This window comes from Scomber japonicus, chromosome 17, assembly GCF_027409825.1.
Source record: "Scomber japonicus isolate fScoJap1 chromosome 17, fScoJap1.pri, whole genome shotgun sequence".
NCBI lineage: Eukaryota > Metazoa > Chordata > Actinopteri > Scombriformes > Scombridae > Scomber > Scomber japonicus.
In genome coordinates, this window is record NC_070594.1 from 30,991,366 (window position 1) to 30,999,987 (window position 8,622).

Below are 8,622 nucleotides of genomic sequence, written 5' to 3' on the forward strand. Positions count from 1 at the left end.
ACTGTAATTAGTACTAAATTACATAACCCTGTTCTGGAAATTTAACTAAAAATTACTGCATATTGAAGGCACCCTGACAAAGAAGTGTTACCATGAAACCAAAATATACAGAAATGATCAGAAATATGATCCTAAGCATAAAAGCTTTATTCTCTTGCAGGATAATGACAAGAAAATAAATATGAATCCAGTTGCACACTTGATACAGCAGCATGTAATCTCTGTAGCTGTACTAAAGCATCTCTGTAGCTCCTCTGAATCACCTGCAACACTGCTGTTTGTACACAATGTGACAGTCTATAGAGGACTCGATTAGGGGCCCTGGCAGAGAGACCAGAGATTGCCGGAGTAGAAACCCAAGCTTTGCTGCAAAGTCAAAGCATTTCTCTTTCTCTCTCCCCAAACAGAGAGAAACACAGAAATATGCAGCACAATTTGTTGTAACCATCTTAATATCCACCAGTCTAGCAGTGTCTATTCAGAGCTTATCAACCCTCTCTGCAGTTTCGTGGTGGATTTTTTTTTTTTTTTGGCTGCAAGTTTATGAGCCTCCGGTGTCTGCAAAAAAAGAAGAGGCATAGCACAGTCCTGTGTGCCTTTCTGAATGTGCCAGCTAGCATCAGTGCCTCCAGCACATCCTGCTGGATCAGCATTTTACTCAAAGAGAGAAAAAACTCTATTCTCGGGTTATAAGGCCAATGAGGGCTACATGCCCCCCCCCCCCCTCGCATTGTTCTACTGCTTCATTTTCTCCTCTTTTCTTCTTCAGTTGCATCACATTTCCTCAGTTTTTCCACTATCTTTTTGTGCTCGGTCTTTTCTCTTTTGCAATGCAATGTTTTTACTCTACATTTCCTGCTGTAGTCTGTATCACTAATCACTTCTAAAGACTTCTGCCGGCCATGAAATCAGAAGACTCTCGCTTTTTTAATTTCTTTTTAAAAAAAAATTCTACTTAAGTCGGCAGCACAGTCAATATCCTTTACATCAGCATGCCAGAGCTGCTGCCAGGAAAGAGGGAAAGCTTTAACATAGCATGTAATCTCCCCAAGAGTTCACCTTGATGTAAATGTGCAGCTAATCAATACACAACATTAAAGCGGTAACAATAGGCTTGGCAAATTGCCCCTTTAAAGGCGCACTACGGAAATGGGTTCATTTATTTAATAGCTCCTCTTGTTGCCAGTTGTGCCACTTTAGTGTTGTAGGGACAAAAAAAGTTTGTTTTACCATTTCCCTCCTTTTCTGTATAGCTTTCCCTGTTTTGTTCTCTGCTATACCCCCCACTCCTCAAGCTTGCTGTCTTCCTTCAAACTCATTTGTCTCGGCCGGTATCTTTTCTGCAGGCGATGCTGCATTTTTGACTTTGACTCACCTTTCTAGTTCGACTTGCTTCCTTTGTAAAGTGGTATTAGGGGTGTTTATTCAGCTTTTGAGAGTGCAACACCAAGCGAAAGGGCAAAAGGACACCAGTCACTCAGGGCCAATTCTGCTAATGAAGACAGATTAGTCAAGGAACAATGTCTACACAAACTTAGGGATGGAAATCTCCATCCCCAGGACGATATGATATGCATCTCGATATGTAGGCTACGGTACGATACACTAACGATTCACATGAAGCATCGAACGATTCAGTACAATATGATTTATCTTCCTACCGCAATTCAATCATGATGCAATCACGATTCAAAAACAATGCAAATCTGTGCAAATTCGAACTTCTCATCATTGAGAGGTTTATAACAAATGAAGACAGACCTCTTAAATTAGGCTACTTAAGCATTGAGGAGGTGTTTGTCAACATAAATAAGTTGGCCTATTCACAAAAAGGCACATAGGCCTAACGGAGCTCAGCCTACAAAGCTGTCAGGAGTCAAGACATGTCATTAACAATTTAGACTAAACAGATAAATAGTCAGGAGCAGCAGCACTGCCCCAGCAGTGGAGCCAGCCAGTGGATTATTTGTTAAACATAAAACAGCCTTTCCTGTCACAAAACAGGTCTGTCATAACTACACCTCCAGTGAGGGGAGGAGTGCGATTGGTCTAATAAGCAGCAACAGACGCTAGTGATGCGTGGGTGTGGGTTTTTTCCAACCCGCGGGTCCCGCATTTTATTTAACGGTTTAGAAATCAGGGACAATGCACATTAATAAAACATTTTAACAAAATGTAAACATGCCAGAATTAGCCAAAAGGCTATTTTACATCTGCTGTCCCTGGACTGATGTTAAATAGTCACCCTAAAACAATATAAAAAGATTTAGTTTTAAGCATACAAATAATACATTAAAAAATTAGAAGACTAAATCTGAATAAAAGTAAAAGAAAAAAAAATACAAAAATCTATCTAAAGACACACACAAGCTAACAAAGACCCAGCTCAAACAACAGACAGTTGCTGACAGACAAAAACAAAAACAGCATTGAGCAGCAACACCAACATCACATACACCAGTCAAGCTAGCAGACCACAAGCAAGTGGGACATAGACAATAAAAACATTATAAAAAGCCATGCACAAATAGCAACAAAAGTACTAGATTATTAATAAACTGACAGACAACATGACGGATGGCATCACAAAGCACCGACAAGCAGAGCAGCAAACGTGGAGGAATTTAAGAACTAAAATTTAATGTTGACAGCTTTGACCCCTAATAAACCACTTTTTTCATCAAAATTTGAAAAAATTTCAATAAAATATGGCAATGATGATAGCTGTTGGATTTCCTGTCCAGCACTTTGAGTTTTTTTATGTAGGGAAAGTACAGGAGTAGAGTAGAGGTGAAGATCATTGAGTGCATGTACATTAGTACAGCCTTAGTTGACATGCAACTGCGGACATGTCTAAAATTTGCCAAATTGAATTTAATGCACTTGGAAACCTTTTTAATATGTTATTTAAAAGTGAGATTATTATCTATGAGCACACCAAGGTATTTAAAATCTGAAACAACACATAGCCGCTCCCCACATTAGGCTCTGCACAGCGAGTTTTAGTTTTACTAAAAAACATACACACTGTTTTAGAGACATTCAGCTGAAGGCAGTTTTGCTTTAACCATACTGTGACACATGAGCAACAGTGGCGAGAAAAAAACTCCCTTTTAACAGGAAGAAATCTCAGGCAGAACCAGACTCAGAGTGGGCGGCCATCTGCCTCGACCGGTTGGGGTTGAGAGAAGAGAAAGGAAGGATAGAGGAGAGAAGCACAATGAAAATCAACAATGAAGCTAGAAGGTCCGGGACTGAAATCTGTCATCCGGACATCTACAGGCCCAGATTACTTGTGAGACGAGAAAGCACAGACAACTCCGGGGAAGAAGTTTAGGTTATTGAATGCATTAATAGAACATGAATGTTAATGGATATAGATGTGTTAAGTTCAGATAGTGGCGTAGCCAAATGTGCCAGATACCCCAGAGACAGAGACACAGAACAATGTTTCTTTAGTCCAAAAGTGTTTATTTACTCTAGGAATGAGGGGGCGCTGACCGAGGAGGTAAGGGGGAAGTTTCCAGGGAGAGGTGTGAGGGAAGAGGATCCAGGAGGCGGTTGAGGGGAGCTTCGGATGAGCGAGGAGACACTGGGATTACGGAGGGAGCCTGGAACACAGAAGAACAGGATTAAAACAGGGAAAACTGGATAAGGCAGTGAAAGCAAGCATTCACAAGATTATCCAAAGCTATGAGAGACACAGCAGGCTAGACTGACCACAGTAGTCAACATTCAAGCGACGGGCGCCCCTTCTCAGCCTCCTCTTATACTCAGGCAGTCCTGATGACGATGAGGAGCAGCTGGGCTGATTGGTATTGCCAGCACCTGTGCTGGGCTGACTGGCTGCTGGCTGCTGGGGAGCCACAACATAGATGGATGGATAGAGACAGTGAGAGGGAGAAGGAGGGAGGAGCTCAGTGCATCATGGGGGTCCCCTGGCAATCTAAGCCTATGGCAGCATAAGTTAAGAGCTCAAAGAGCCCTAACTATAAGCTTTATCAAAAAGGAAAGTTTTAAGCCTACTCTTAAATGTAGGGAGGGTGTCTGCCCCCTGGACCAAATCTGGAAGATGGTTCCACAGGAGAGGAGCCTGATAGCTGAAGGCTCTGCCTCCTGTTGTACTTTTAGAGATACAAGGCAAGGCAAGGCAGTTTTATTTATATAGCGCATTTCATATACAATGGCAACAGAAAAACATATAATTTGAGAAACTTAAAACATACAATTAACCCCCCCCCCCACCCCCATACTAAAAACAAAGTACAGAAAAATAGAAAGACAAAAATAAAATGATTGCAGCATAAAATAATGAATTAGCTTTAAAATCATTAAAAGGACAAAGAGTGCAAATGAAAGATTCAAATGTAAAGTGCTTTAAAAGAGCTCAATCATAAGCACAGGAGAAGAGAAATGTTTTTAACCTGGATTTAAAAATGTTCACAGTTGGGGCTGATTTCAGTTCTGCTGGTAGTTTGTTCCAGTTGTGTGCAGCATAACAGCTAAAAGCTGCTTCACCATGTTTAGTTTGAACTCTGGGCTCAACTATTTGACCTGAGTCAGTAGATCTCAGAGCTCTACTGGGTTTATATTCTACTAACATGTCATTCATGTATTCTGGACCTAAACCATTCAGTGATTTGTAGACCAGTAGCAGAACTTTAAAATCTATTCTATAGCTGACTGGGAGCCAGTGTAAAGACTTTAGAACTGGAGTAATGTGCTCTGATCTCTTTGTTCTGGTTAAAACTCGAGCTGCAGCGTTCTGAATGAGCTGCAGCTGTTTAATGCTTTTTTGTGGGAGTCCAGTCAGAAGACCGTTACAGTAGTCGAGTCTACTTGAGATGAAAGCATGAATCAACTTCTCCTGGTCTGTTTGAACCATAAAACCCTTCACTCTGGATATGTTCTTAAGCTGATAGAAGGCTGTTTTGGTGATTGATTTGATATGACTGCTGAAAGTCAAATCTGAGTCTATCAGCATGCCAAGGTTTCGGACTCGGTCCCTAGTTGTTAGAGAGAGGAACCACAAGTAGACCTGCATGCTGGGAGCGCAGTGTTCTAGTAGGTACATAAGGTACTATGAGCTCTTTAAGATATGATGGAGCCTGACCATTAAGAGCTTTGAAGGTGGGGAGAAGGATTTTGAATTCTATTCTGAATTTTACAGGAAGCCAATGCAGTGAAGCCAAGATGGGAGTAATATGATCTCTCTGTCTTCAAATTCAACACTATGGAGAGAGTTTTGTTGGAAAACCCTTATTAGATTGTTTGTCACTCCAGCTCAAAAAAGACACTATTCCAATTCATCTATATTCAGTCTATATGTTGGAGACAATGTGGATGCCCCGAGGCCAGAGATGGGAGTAAGTCACACATATGCAAGTCTCAAGCAATTCTCAAGTCTTAACCTTCAAGTCTCAAGCAAGTCCCAAGTCATTTTTGTGAGAGTCGAGTCAAGTCAAGTCAAGTCATAGCTTAGGTCAAGCAAGTCACAAGTCAAGTCATAGAAATATAATAAGCTGGAAGACAACCGTCTTAAAACTTTAACCACTTAACACACGCCCCAGTTTTTTTATGCTGTTAGCCTAAACGACATGCCCAAGTTGTGAGCAGCACAGATCCCACATAGTTTGAGACTCAGAGAAGTGTCTGGTATCATTGGAAAGGAGACACTCTCAGGATTCTTGTAAAAGTGTCTGTGTGATTCTGTGACTTACTGACAAAGAGTGGCAGAGGTTACAATGATGGGGTTATTTACTCGCCCATAGGTTTGCCTTTACAATGACATGTGTACAGACATTCAGGGACCTCTCAGCAGGATATAGACACAATGAGGCCACAGCCACATGTCTTGGCTTCATCTTTTGGTCTTTTGGAGTCAAAAGACCAAAAGATGAATTTTTCAGAATTATTTTTCAACAGGTATGTCCATGCGTTTTCCTCAGGTCCTTTTTGGAGACTCCAAATGGACACTTGGTTACCAAAGCTGTATAACCACAATCAAACACCTATAACTTCACATCCCCTTTGCCTACAATCAAAATCTTGGTCTCTAATGAAAGCTATATTTTATTATTATTATTATTATTATTATTATTATTACATATAACCATATTTTTTTGTTTGGCGATATCTATCTATCTGTTTATTTTGGTATAAGTCATATGTTAAGTCGAAGAAGAACCAACCGTGTACCAAAATGCCGAGTGCGTAATGATATATGTTTCAACTCTTTTACGCACCGGGCGCACGCCGGTTACGCTTGGAGTTTGTTTATGGACAGCCAAACATGATAGCTTAGTGTCATACACCGTTGGAAACCTCAGACTATTGGCTAAAAGGTTATCAACTTCATTTCACCGAATATTTCCATAGGCTGGAACAGCTGTCAATCAAAGCCATGTCGTCATTGTTGTCGGTCACATATCCTCATTGGCTTTGGAGACATGTACTGCCTAATCCTAAACACCGATTGGCTTGTGTGTGGTGTCGTCAGAAGCAGAAGAGGCTCACGGTCATAAACATCTAGTCACGTGTACTATGAGATGAACGTGCAGGTCAGGAAATGATGTAAACGGACCTTATATGGTTTGTTATTTGTGTTATTACGTTACGTGTTGGACTAAATACATGTTGACATATTGAGGAAAGTATTTCGGTTTTATGGAAACGGATTTCATATTTCACAAGAATGGATATTTGGCGAGCTGTACAGAAAGTGCTGAGTCATAAGATGATTGTTGTGGATAAAGGGAAGACTTTGAAAGTATGTAGGCATTATAGCTTTTCTTACTTACCTCAGGGGCTAGCCGAGCTAATCGCTAATACTATTACGGCTGTGAGCAACCATATAAGTCGTGAGTGGTCTTGAATGAATCAGGACAATCTAAGCTTTCCAACGATGTACGGCATGAATATATATGTTTAAGGGTTGGTGTTTAAAACATCCAGAAGAACTTGTCGCTACCTCCTAACATCCATCCCGTCCCGCGTTAAGTGGTTAAGAGACTGCAGCTTAAGTTTTATGTAGCCCTCCTTTGCACAAAAGGGCTAACAAATAGAGGGAGGGGATATAAGGCTAAAGGATAATTATAAATACTCACTAGGACCAGCAGCTAACGTTAGAGACATTACTTACTTTTCTTTGTGTAGTCGGAAATGGCGGATGAAATTTGACGTGGTGCTGGATGTGTCGGATATTTTTGCGCTGCACACATTGCACACGGCGAATCGTTTCTTTTGTTGAGTTGAATAGTCTTTAAATCCAAATTTTATGATTTTGGGAACACTGGCTGCAGTAGCAGCAGAACTGGTAGCACTTTCCATCTTCCAAACCCCGACCGCTCTACTGTAGATGGCGGGCGCATCACCTAGTAGAGAGATTACTGGTTGCCAGGTTCGGCCACATGCAACAGGAAACATCCAATCGAAAATATATATATATTTTTATAATTATTCACCAATTAACCAAGACAGCAATGACTTGTCGAGTCATTGCATGCAAGTCTAAGTCAAGTCTCAAGTCATGAGTAGCAAGTCCAAGTCAAGTCAAGTCTTTTCTCACTGTTGATCAAGCAAGTCACAAGTCCTCAATCTGGCGACTTAAGTCTGACTCGAGTCAAGTCACTAGACTCGAGTCCCCCATCTCTGCCCGAGGCAAATCATTTTCACATATTTTGGTCTTGTTCTTTGAGACAGGATATGTCTAATTTTTGCAATATTACGCAGATGAAAGAAGGCAGTCCTTGAAATATGTTATTCGAACAAATTGAGACCTATTTGATAAATATGACTGTACCCAGTTGGTGGTACCTGAGGAAAAGTTAAATGTAGAGAGTTTACCAAGAAGTGCGCCATGATTGATGGTATCAAAGGCCTTCTTCAAATCTAGAAAGACAGCACCAACCACTCCACCTTTATCTAGCATTGACTTAATCTTTTCAATAAAATAGCAATTGGCTGTTTCAGTGGAATGATTGGTACGAAAGCCAAACTGATTTGGATGCAATGGGTAGGAACTGGTATTTAAAGTAGCTGTATGTAACAAATATATTCCAAGTAATCAAAAAATTGCCCTAAATATCACCAGACATTAAGGAATCATGTTAATTTCAAACACTGATATCACTGACAGTAGTAGTCCAGCTAGAATATTCACATTTGAAAAGCTCAGTGGCAGCCCTCAAGTAATGTTTATGTTGTCATTCTGTGTTTTGGCCTGATGCACCACCCACCACCTAGCTACCAATCACCAAGTCAGTAGTGTTTCAGAAGCCAGGTTGCCAGTTGCCACTGAGCTGCAGCTAGGAACACTGCAGATAATGTCTGATGTTACAAAACCAAAACAGCCTCGTTATGACACTCAAATACGTCGTGACAACAAAACAACAAAACAAGGGTATGTATAGGAGATGCCTTTGAAACATGGAGACGATACGGGAGACTGATACGGAGGAGGATATGCAGGATCACGTCCAACAACTGGCAACCCGCGTGAAGTAGACTCTGGCAGGGAGGGGGCGAGGAGAGACAGCTCTCTCCAGTGTTTTGAACGTGGGCCACAGTACCATTTCTAAACGCTTGGTGTCAGAGTTACATACTTCAACTTTAAATGATTTA